Source organism: Mauremys mutica, unplaced genomic scaffold (genome assembly GCF_020497125.1).
Source record: "Mauremys mutica isolate MM-2020 ecotype Southern unplaced genomic scaffold, ASM2049712v1 001564F_np12_obj, whole genome shotgun sequence".
Lineage (NCBI taxonomy): Eukaryota > Metazoa > Chordata > Testudines > Geoemydidae > Mauremys > Mauremys mutica.
The window spans coordinates 17,315-29,308 of NW_025423237.1; the positions used below are offsets into that span (position 1 = coordinate 17,315).

At 57.9% G+C, this 11,994-nt stretch overlaps 1 long non-coding RNA gene across 1 annotated transcript; it reads left to right on the forward strand.

The window, feature by feature from the left end:
- The first annotated feature begins 4,356 nt into the window (after positions 1–4,356).
- Positions 4,357–11,542, forward strand: LOC123358187. Its single transcript, XR_006575647.1, has 3 exons — positions 4,357–4,417; positions 8,925–9,029; positions 10,031–11,542. It is a non-coding gene; the product is annotated as an uncharacterized LOC123358187 (long non-coding RNA).
- The last annotated feature ends 452 nt before the right edge of the window (positions 11,543–11,994 follow it).

The window sequence follows — 11,994 nt, forward strand, 5'->3', positions numbered from 1 at the left end:
CTTTCACAGCAAGGGTGTCACCTCCCCATGGTAGCACGGATTCCCACCTACTCCTCCTGCTTTCGCCTGACAACAGCACCACCCTTCACGGCACCACCTCATGGCAACTTCTGCTTCTGGACTCGCACCGGAAATGGGAAGTCCAGCTGGGCCTGGCAGTGGCTGACAGAAAATGGAGACAGGCGCCACTGCCACTCCCATGGTGCCACAGGGCCCACCATGGCTGGTGGGAGATAGATAAATGTCTGTGTACCTCCCCAGCACTATGTCTCCTTTAGTGCTTGTGCCCGCCCCTCCCCCCGTCCTGCTTAGTCTGGGTGTTCCTTACCGGAGCACACTGTGTGTCCCAGGCATGTTCTGTCTCACCTTTGGGTCCAGCCTAACAGGGGTGTCTCTCCCCATCCTCCCACCAGTAACTTCTCCCCCAACGCACACAGGACAGGGAGCTGGCTGGTGCCCTTCTATAAAAGGACTGCTCTGTGCAACAGAAACCAGCCTAGTCCCCGCCCCGCAGGCTGGGAGCTTGCTGCTGCCTTCAACCGCATCACAAGTTACAAGAGGGGGCAGGGATAAAATCCCCACTGACTAAACAGGATGGGGTGAAGCATGTCACCAGGCCATAATATTCTGGATAACCCCTTGATGACCATTTTAGGATCATCCTCTCATGTGGCCTTCCTTGCCTCTGGCTAGCTGTGATGACGAGAGGGGGATGGTGTCCCCCTTCCTCTGGCTCCCCTGGCTGGCAGAGCCTAGTGCTACTACCTTGGCATGTCAGCTGGGGAGCAGAGCTCTTACCTCTGCTAATCAGGGGTTAGCCCCACAGCCAGTGAGGGGATGAGGTAGGGCTCAGTTGCTAATTTTGGGCCTGGGATTGCCCACTTTACAGGCTCAAATTTGGGGGGGAGGCTGTGGTCCCCCCCAATCACGCACACCTTAAAGTAGGGAAATGTCCCTCACCTACTTATAATTGCACCCTAAATAACCTCTGGGATACTTTATTTTTGTTCTCAGAAGGTGCGCAGCACCATGTGATCGGAGCTGACTGTCACAGAGTCCCCAAATCACGGAGTCCTCAGGTTATGTTCTGGAACTTCTCCATACAAGGCCAGTCAGGACTCTGGGGGACCCTCCGCCTTGTGAGCGCACTGTCTCCAGGGCAAGATGCTTACACAGCTTCGATCTTCCTGGATCTGAGCATCCCCTTCCACACTGTGCGCTTCCTGCAGCGAGTCCACCCGGACGGGGCCCTGCACCCCAACTCGGCAGTCAGCACTGACTCTCAGCCAGCTAGTAAAACAGAAGGTTTATTAGTTGACAGGAATGCAGCGGGTACAATAGAACTTGTTAGCAGAGAAATCAGTGACTTTCAGCCAAGTCCATCCAGAAGCTCTGGATCCCCGCTCTACCAGTCCTCCCAAGCAGACTGCCTAGCTTCCAGCAACCCGACCTCCGGCACCCCCCATTGCTCCGCCTCCTTGGCTTTGTCCTGCTTGCCAGGCAAGTCACCTGGGCGTCACTTGGGTGTAGTCCCCATCCTGGGTATCAGGTTACAAAGAGCACCAGTCATAGCATATGTGCAGGCAGCTGGAGCAGCCTCACCTGCCCCAGAGGTCTCAGCCAAAGTCACACACCCCTATTCCCACCACCGAGGTATTAGTGCAGCATGCAGGGAAACTGAGGCACACGCAGTATTCATGCAAAACAGTAAAATTCACATAGGTAAGACAACAGTAAGACACACATACACCATCACAAGGGAAAATCCCCACTTTGTCACACTGACGCTTTAGATTCCTGCTGTCTCTGTCTTGGTACATCATTTCACCCCACTTCTCTATACTAGCCTATCTTTTTTTCTTTCTCTCTAGTCTGTTCCAAGTCTGGCCGGCCTTAAAAATGACTCAGCTCTGTTATACGCTGTACTCGGCACCACAGGCTGAAGCAGCGTGAGCAGCATCTCTCTGGGAATGAGAAAGCTACAGTGAGATGTTCTCCCAAGTCCATTGCATGAGTCAGGATCCAGGGGCCGAAAACGCTAGCTGTCCTTGTGTCCTGCCTGCAGCATCTGAGACAGAAGCGTCTGTTCTTTTCCGTCCCTCCTGGGTGGCTGCCATGACAGCAGTGCTAACCTTAACAAAAATGACTGTGGATCTGCTATTCCATATTTAACGGCCTTTCCCGTTCCTCCAGAAAAGCTATTGGGGGCAGATCTGATGGGGCTATGGCACCAGCTGAGGGGTTGCCTCTTCTTGCTAGCAGGAGATTTGGGGCATGATTTTCCACACTTACACTGTTGACGATCAGTATTAACTCAGTGGAGTTGCATCAGTCTGAATGAGAGGAAAGTTGACCCATGCAGATGAGCTGTTTCTTAATGAGACAGTGTGTGTGGGGGGCGGGTGGAGAAAAGGGGAAACTGAAAGGAGAGATAGTAATATGTAAGCAGAACAGCAAGAGATGAGTGTGAATCTCTGTCACGGAGTGTGGGGGAGTCAAGGCCCTGCACCCCCACCATGACTCTCAGCCAGCCGGTAAAGCAGGTTTATTTAGACGACAGGAACACAGTCCAAGACAGGTTTTGCAGGCACAGACAACAGGATCCTCCCCAATTAGATCCATCTTGGGGTCCCAGGAGCACCACTGCCCCCTTGGGGGGTCAGAGCCCTGTCTGTGCTTCCCTCCATTCCCCAGCCAGCTCCTGAAAACCCCCTCACTCCCCAGCGTCTCCTCCCCCAGGCCTTTGTTCAGCTTCCCAGGCAGAGGTGTCACCTGGCCTCTAACCCCTTCCTGGGTTCTCACATTACATGCTCAGGCATCTTCCCTCAAGGCCAGTCTCCCATCTCCCAGTGCAGACCTTTCTCCCAGGCCAACCCCCCCCACGCAGCATTCACAGACCACAGTAAACAGGGGCTGCTCTAGGAATGCGGCCGCCCCAAGCAGGGCGGCGCGCCGCAGGGGGCGAGCTACCGGTTGCCGGTCCCCTGACTTCGGGGGACCTCTTGTAGACGTGCCTGCGGAGGGTCCGGTGGTCCCGCGCCTCCGGTGGACCTCCCGCAGGCCTGACCGCGGAAGGTCCGCCGGAGCCGCCTGCCGCCCTGCCGGGAAAATGCGCACTGGGGTCTGGAGCCGGCCCTGACAGTAAGAACAGTCCCAGTGCGTCACACTCTCATTTTCTGTCTCTGAGTGACCTTGGCACCAAGCGCCCTGCTCTTCGCTGACCTTGGCTCTTAGCGTCCCAGGCTTGATGTGACCTTCCTGCTTTGCAGGCTTAAGCTTCTTATTCTGTCAGTCACCATTTCTTTCCCCTTTCCTTTTGTCCTATTTTAAGGAGCAAATCCCTTACGCGAATAGGAGGAGGAAGCAATTGCCCTGAATGGGGAATGAAATTTACCAGGCAACCACAGAGATAGATTCTGGTCTCATTTACACTAATGTCCCAACATTGGCATCCATCGAGTTACTCCTGTTTTACACCAAACTTGAGATCAGAATCAGGCCCTTTGCCTCCCCTGACACTGTTCTTCCATGATTGGCCCTGCACCTTATCTTGGGATGGGGCAAGGTGGGTCAGTCCGAGAGAAAAACCAGAGGGCCCAATTCATTACCTCACCTGCATCCATGGAAAAGGAGTGGAAATTGCTCCCAAATCAGAGTGGCAGGGTTTTTTTCCATTTTTAAAAAGCCCTCCCATTGGCTCTTTTGATCAGAGGCCCAACTCCCTTTCTTTTACCTATGCAGGGAGGCTTTTTTAACCCTTTACAGGTAAAACAAGCAGAGAACAGCCACCAAGAGGGACTTTATAGCTAACTGGCTGGCTGGGTGTCCACAAAAGGGAGCTACGCCCGCCCCCCCATTTATCACAGCAGCCAACAGGGAAGTGGGAGGGAGGCACTCCTAGGCCTGGGGGGGGGGGGGATCGATGTAAGATACACAACTTCAGCTAGGGGAATAGCTTGCCTGAAGTCGAAGTCTCTTATTTCGACTTACCTCCCGTCCTCGCGGCGTGGGATCGACGGCCGCGGCTCCCCCTGTCGACTCCGCTACCGCCGCTCGCCCTGGTGGAGTTCTGGGGTTGATGGGAGTGCGTTCGGGGATTGATATATCACGTCTAGATGAGAAGCGATCTATCGATCCCTGATAAACCGATCGCTCCCCGTAGACATACCCTTAGAGCCGGCATGTCCCCTCTGTTTCTCCCTTGCTGCTTGGGCAGAAGCGGAAAGGGAGCAAAAGATGCCCGGCAGAAGGGTTTTGCGCTCGGCCTTGAGGATTAAGCCCGAGCCCCCGGCATGGCTGCTGGGAGATGGATTTTTGTGTCGCAGCCAGCGCACACTTCGGGCCACCAGCTGAACACACTGAGGCCAGCAGGGACAGCTCGGAAGCGGCAAAAGGGTTCCTTTGAGGGTCCAAGGAGGTAGTATAGGGTCAATACCGTCCCTGGGTGGGCTCAAATCACCATCCTTTGGGTTAACAGCTGAATGCGCTGACCCAGTGTGCTCCACCACAGCCATTGAGCCCTCCTAACCCCCAAACCCATCCCCCACAGCCCCCCATTCCCTGCCACAGCCCGCAAACCCATCCCCCATAGCCTCAGATTCCCTGCCACAGCCCGCAAACCCATCCCCCATAGCCCCAGATTCCCTGCCACAGGGCTCTAACCCGATCCCCACAACCCCACATTCCATGCCACAGCGCTCCAACCCATCCCCCACAGCCCCCCATTCCGTGCCACAGCGCTCAAACCCTTCCCGCACAGCCCCCAATCCCTGCCACAGCCCGCAAACCCATCTCCCAGAGCCCCCCATTCCCTGCCACAGCGCTCAAACCCATCCCCCACAGCCCCCCATTCCCTGCCACAGCCCACAAACCCATCCCCCACAGCCCCCCATTCCCTGCCACAGCGCTCAAACCCATCCCGCACAGCCCCCCATTCCCTGCCACAGCGCTCAAACCCATCCCCCATAGCCCCATCATAGCTGCTTCGTTCCCTGCCACAGAGCTCGAACCCGATCCCCACAGCCCCACATTCCATGCCACAGCGCTCCAACCCATCCCCCACAGCCCCCCATTCCCTGCCACAGCCCGCAAACCCTTCCCCCACAGCCCCCAATTCCCTGCCACAGCCCGCAAACCCATCCCCCAGAGCCCCCCATTCCCTGCCACAGCGCTCAAACCCATCCCCCACAGCCCCCCATTCCCTGCCACAGCCCGCAAACCCATCCCCCACAGCCCCCCATTCCCTGCCACAGCGCTCAAACCCATCCCCCACAGCCCCCCATTCCCTGCCACAGCCCACAAACCCATCCCCCACAGCCCCCCATTCCCTGCCACAGCGCTCAAACCCACCCCCACAGCTGCCCATTCCCTGCCAGAGCGCTGAAACCCATCCCCCAGAGCCCCATCACAGCCACCTTATTTCCTCAGCACAGCGCTCAAACCCATCCCCCACTGCCCTCCATTCCCTTCCACAGCGATGAAACCCATCCCCCACAGCCCCATCGCAGCCAACTCGTTCCCTGCCACAGCGTTCAAACCCATCCCCCACAGCCCCCCATTCCGTTCCACAGCCCTCAAACCCGACTACCATAGCACACCATTCCCTGCCACAAAACTCAAACCGATCCCCCAGAGCACACCAAACCCTACCACAGAGCTCAAACCCATTCCCCACAGCCCCCCATTTCCTTCCACAGCGCTCAAACCCATCCACCATATCGCCATCACAGCTGCCTCGTTCCCTACTACAACGCTCAAGCCCATCCCCCACAGCCCCCATTCCCATACACAGACCTCAAACCCATACCCCACAGGACCCCATTCCCTCGCACAGCTCTCAAACCCATCCCCCACAGCCCCCCATTCTCTGCCACAGCGCTGACACCCATGCCCCAGAGCCACATCACAGCCGCCTCATTCCCTGCCACAGCGCTCAAACCCATCCCCCACAGATCCCCATTCCCTGCCACAGCCCGCAAACCCTTCCCCCACAGCCCCCGATTCCCGTCTACACCGCTCAAACCCATCCCACCAGACCCCCATTCTCTGCCACAGCCCTATAATCCATCCCCCACAGCCCCCCATTCCCAGCGCTCAAACCCATCCCCCACAGCCCCATCACTGCCGCCTCGTTCCCTGCCACAGCGCTCAAACCCATCCCCCACAGCCCTCCATTCCCTGCCACCGCGCTCACACCCATCCCCCACAGCCCCCCATTCCCTGCCAGAGCGCTCAAACCCATCCCCCACAGCCCCCCATTCCCTGCCACAGCGCTCAAACCCATCCCCCACAGCCCTCCATTCCCTGCCACCGCGCTCAAACCCACCCCCACAGCCCCCCATTCCCTGCCAGAGCGCTCAAACCCATCCCCCACAGCCCCCCATTCCCTGCCACAGCGCTCAAACCCATCCCCCACAGCCCCATCACAGCCACCTCGTTCCCTGCCACAGCACTCAAACCCATCCCCCACATCCGCACACTCCCTGCCACAGCACTCAAACCCATCCCTTACAGCCCCCCATTTCCTGCCACAGCCCTCAAACCCATCCCCCACAGCCCCATCACAGCCACCTTGTTTCCTCGCACAGCGCTCAAACCCATCCCCCACTGCCCTCCATTCCCTGCCACAGACCTGAAACCCATCCCCCACAGCCCCATCACAGCTGCCTCATTCCCTGCCACACTGCTCAAACCCATCCCCCACAGTCCCCCATTCCCTGCCACAGCGCTCAAACCCATCCCTCATAGGCCTCCATTCACTGCCACAGCGCTCAAACCCATCCCCCACAGCCACCCATTCCGTGCCACAGCCCTCAAACGCATCCCTCATAGTCCTCCATTCACTGCCACAGACCTGAAACCCATCCCCCACAGCCACATCACAGCCGCCTCGTTCCCTGCCACACCGCTCAAACCCATCCCCCACAGCCACCCACTCCCTGCCACACTGCTCAAACCCATCCCCCACAGTCCCCCATTCCCTGCCACAGCGGTCAAACCCATCCCCCACAGCCACCCATTACCTGCCACAGCCCTCAAATCTGACCCCAAAGCCCTCCTTTCCCTTCCACAGCGATGAAACCCATTCCCCCAGTTCCATCACAGCCAAATCGTTCCCTGCCACAGCACTCAAACCCACCCCCACAGCCCCCATTCCGTTCCACAGCCCTCAAACCCATTCCCAATAGGCCCCCATTCCCTGCCACAGCACTCAAACCCGACCACCATAGCCCCCCATTCGCTGCCACAAAACTCAAACCGATCCCCCACAGCACACCAAACCCTACCACAGAGCTCAAAACCATCCCCCACAGCCCCCCATTTCCTTCCACAGCGCTCAAACCCATCCACCACAGCCCCATTACAGCTGCCTCGTTCCCTACCACAACGCTCAAGTCAATCCCCCACAGCCCCCCATTCCCATACACAGACCTCAAAGCCATCCCCCACAGCCTCATCACAGCCGCCTAATTCCCTCGCACAGCTCTCAAACCCATCCCACACAGCCCCCCATTCCCTGCCACAGCGCTCAAACCCTTCCCTAACATCCCCCCGTTCCCTTCCACAGCGCTCAAACCCATCCCCCACAACCCCATCACAGCCGCCGAGATCTATGCGGCAGCGCAGAAACCCATCCCCCACAGCTCCCGATTCCCTGCCTCAGCACTCAACACGACCCCACAGCCCCCCATTCCCTGCCAGAGTGCTGAAACCCATCCCCCACAGTCCCCCATTCTCTGCCACAGCGCTCAAACCCATCCCCCACAGCCCCCATTCCCTGCCACAGCGCTCAAACCCATCTCCCACAGCCCCACATTCCCTGCCAATGCGCTCAAACCCATCCCCCACAGGACCCCATTCTGTGCAACAGCGCTCAAACCCGACCCCACAGCCCCCCATTCCCTTCCACAGACCTCAAACCCATCCCCCACAGGACCCCATTCCCTGCCACAGCGCTCAAACCCATCCCCCACAGCCCCCATTCCCTGCCACAGCACTCAAACCCACCCCCACAGCTGCCCATTCCCTGCCAGAGCGCTCAAACCCATCCCCCAGAGCCCCATCACAGCCACCTTATTTCCTCAGCACAGCGCTCAAACCCATTCCCCACTGCCCTCCATTCCCTTCCACAGCGATGAAACCCATCCCCCACAGCCCCATCAGAGCCAACTCGTTCCCTGCCACAGCGTTCAAACCCGACCACCATAGCCCACCATTCCCTGCCACAAAACTCAAACCGATCCCCCAGAGCACACCAAACCCTACCACAGAGCTCAAACCCATCCCCCACAGGCCCCCATTCCCTGCCACAGGTCTCTAACCCATCCCCCACAGGCCCCCGTTCCCTGCCACGGTTCTCAAACGTGAGCCCCACAGCCCCATTGCCCAGCTGGGTTTCTTACCCCTCTTCTGCAGGAAGAGCCTGTGCAGCCCATAGATCTCGCCCCTGGCTTGCCGGCTGATGTTATTGGCTGGGTGAGATACATAGAGACCCAGCTGCAGCACAAAGTCGCCTGCCTTGGGGAAGTCGGAGGAGCTCTGGTGGCAGGAAGAGGAGAGGGGAATCCATCAACATTCTCCCTTCAGCCCCCAGCTCCCCTGGGCCAGAGCTTTTGTCCTCACGGCTGTTCCATCCATGCTACCAAGTCCTTTACAGCTGGGGTCAAGGGGGGGGGTCAAGGGCATGTTCATGGATCAGGCGTTTCAGAGTAAATAGACCAGCCCCAAGACTGACCATTGTCCCAGCCTGGAGAGACAATGAGCTTGTGCCCAGCAAGACGTGGGCAGTGTCATGAGTCCCCTTTTCCAATTAGCTATTCTTCCACCCTGAGCACAAAGTCTCAGCCCCATGGAGAGGGGAAGAGGCTCCTTTGTAGAGCACGTACGCCTGCCCGCTGACCCTCCCCTGTCTCCTTTTCCCGCAGCACATCCATTTCAGGGTCCTCTCCAAAAAAACCCAGGAGAGAGCCAGGGCCATACAGAGCAGTGCTGCCCTGCTCAAATTTGCCACCTCCCTGCCTGCATTTGAGGTAAGTGACCTTTGACCCCAGTATCCTGCAGAGTCAGGGCTTGAGTCAAGTTCCTCATCCCTTGGCTAATTGGTCCCCCCTGGGTCCGTAAGGGACTGCATTCCATAGGGCAGTGGCTGGCAGATTTGTGCCTGGCCTCCGGGCCCTTGTTATTCTGGAGCAGCTAGGCAGCGAGTGCTCAGCCAGGGGCGAGATCTATGGGCTGCACAGGCTCTTCCTGCAGAAGAGGGGTAAGAAACCCAGCTGGGCAATGGGACCCCATGGAAACGAGCCTCTCGGAGGCTAGCTCCCGCTGGCCATTGGGACGCCTCTAGAGCTAAGGCCTCTTATTTAGACCCACTGTAGCGGGGCAGAGGAACCCCAATAGAAACAAGCCCACCCCTCCTTTGAGACTTCCTCAGCTGGGCAATGGGACCCTACAGAAAGAAGCCCCCTCCTCTGAGACCCACCCCACCTTAGATGATGACTCTTTCTCTGCCCCTCTCTCTGAATTAGGGAGGTGAATGTGAAAGTGCCAGGGAAATTGGCTGCTTTATCTCAGAGCCCAGCTCTGTCCCCCAGTCCAGGGAAATCAGCCCTGACGGGGCAGCTAGCTAGTGAGGGGACAGGAATGGAACTATTGAGGCATGTGGAGGGACAGAGCCCATCATGAGGGCAGGAGCTGAAGCAGGAACCACAGGGAAAGGACACAAAGCTTGTAGGATGTCAGCAGCTGGGCCTGACTTCAGTGGGTGGGGGTGGGGGGTTCTCGGTATTAGACGCCACCATGAACAGGCACCCACTCCCAGAGCACAATGGCCATAAGGGTCCCATGATTACTGCGATGACTGAAACAAATCCCCCTTCCGGTACTAAACCACCTGGCGGGGACCCTGCGAGTCCATTGGTCCATGGATGCCACGAGGACCCCGGCCAGTGTGTACCCAGCAATGGGAACAGAAGGAAACAGGCACTGAAACCGGAATGCCAAATGGCCCAAATGGTGTGTCCTTCTCCCCCAGGGCTGAACATCAGAGAGGCAAGAGAGCTGTGGTGTCGGGACGGGCTCCAGGACACCGAGCGCCTGGGCTATAGGAACATGGCCAGGATGGGGGGAGGTAAGGACTCTCCACCGGTGCTCAGGTGTGGCGCTGTCTCCCCCCCACCCCTGCAGTGAGCGTGTCATGGATACAGGGCAAGAGCCTGCTACTTGTTTCCAGCAGAGTATGTGAGGCTCATGGGAATGTCAGTGAGGTGAAAAAAAAACAAAACAGGAGTACTTGTGGCACCTTAAAGACTAACAAATTTATTGTAGCATGAGTTTTCGTGAGCTAAAGCTCACTTCTTCGGATGCAAGGTGAGGTGAGGCATGGGAATGATCCAGATCTGAAAGACCCCTAATCTCTAGCAGGTGAGCTGCAGGAGAGATTGCTGCTGGGAGCAGTAGTGTCCTTTTTTGTCTGTATGAGTTGGGTTCCAGAGTGCGCAGACACATTTCCAGCATCTCATGACACCTGCGGTGAATCCTGCTCCAGAAAGAGCTATTCGAGGCCTCAGTGCCTGCAACCTCTTACTTACCAAGGGGGGCTCCTTGGTCAATGGGTTGGCTGCCCCAGGACTCTTATCCACCTTGTGAGCCACTAGAGGGATTTGGAGCCTGGTTCTGGACAATTGCAAGGGCTCTGGTGCTGTAGGTTTTAGGTCTTCGGCAGACCAATGAAGAACTTTCCTCCAAGTGGCGCTTCTGACCATACACGACCCCCAGCTCCATGTCAGCCAGCCTGGGCTGGTGCTCACATATTCCATCCGGGGGGAAGCCAGTCAGCTGATAGGGGATGAGGTAACCAAAGGGGGATCAACTGGGGAGGGACCCCCCTCCCCAGGGCCTTTCACCTCCAGGCCATTGGAAACCACTCTCATCTCATCCCCATGCGCTGACCAGGGAGCAAGGGGAGGATGAAGCCAAGCAGGTGCCATTGGCAGGTGCCAGCTTGTTCCCTGAGCAGCTCAAAGCAGGGTAGACCCAGCTCTCCAGTAAGGCTAGTTCCTAACAGGCATCACATCAACACGACATGCTGCCATTGCTCATGCTAGGGGCGGCAAACTCCCCTAGCCATCTCTGTGAGCCTTTCATACCCCTCAGGGCCTCAGGCCGGTTCCTAGTGCTCTGGTATCATGTTATCCCAGCCACCACCTGCTCTGGGAGAACTGGAGAAGTTAGTCAGCAGAGGCTGCTTAAGTGCCTCAGTCACCAGAGCTACTGTCCATGGCCTCATGTGAAGGACAGGAGGATCCCTTGGGGAAAGGTGTCCACTTCCTCTCACCCCACGGCACTACTGCCCAAAGCCTCCCAGCCCCTCAGCTTGACGAGGAGACGGTGGCTGAGGGGATTTGGGAGGAGCTGAGCTGAATCCCCAGCTGGGTTGGGAGGTAGAACAGCTCTCACGGGAGGACTGAGAGGAGTGGGGGCAGGAGTTCATTCCACATTGGTGGGAGAGGGGTTGGAAGTCACTAGAGAGGAGACAAGATTTCATCTCGGGGGTTGGATGGGGGAATCCGTCCCTCAGAGATGGGGAGGGGTGGGGTGGAAATTTTGCTGGCTCCCGGTGCCGTTAATACCCTTTGGTCTCGTGAGTGTCTTACAGAGAAGGTCATGGCCCATCAGGTGCTTGCGCCAGGTGCCCAAAGCACTGCAGGGGCTCTGCTCCGTGGGACAGCCTTGAAGGGCCCCCTCTTCGCATGACCACAAGCTCCCACACCCTGCCACAGGTACTGCTCTGTCTCACTGTGCCTGCGGCGGGGAGGGCGGGGGAGAGCGGACATAGAGACCACAGCACTAAGAGAAACCAAGGCCGAGCACCTCACTGTCTCAACGCCATGCCCTACCCCAACCCCTGGAGCTGGGGCCAGGCCAGATCCTGCCCCTGCCCCCATGCCCAGAGGCCAGGTTTGGAAAATCAGGCTGTCAGGGCCATGGGGCTGGCCC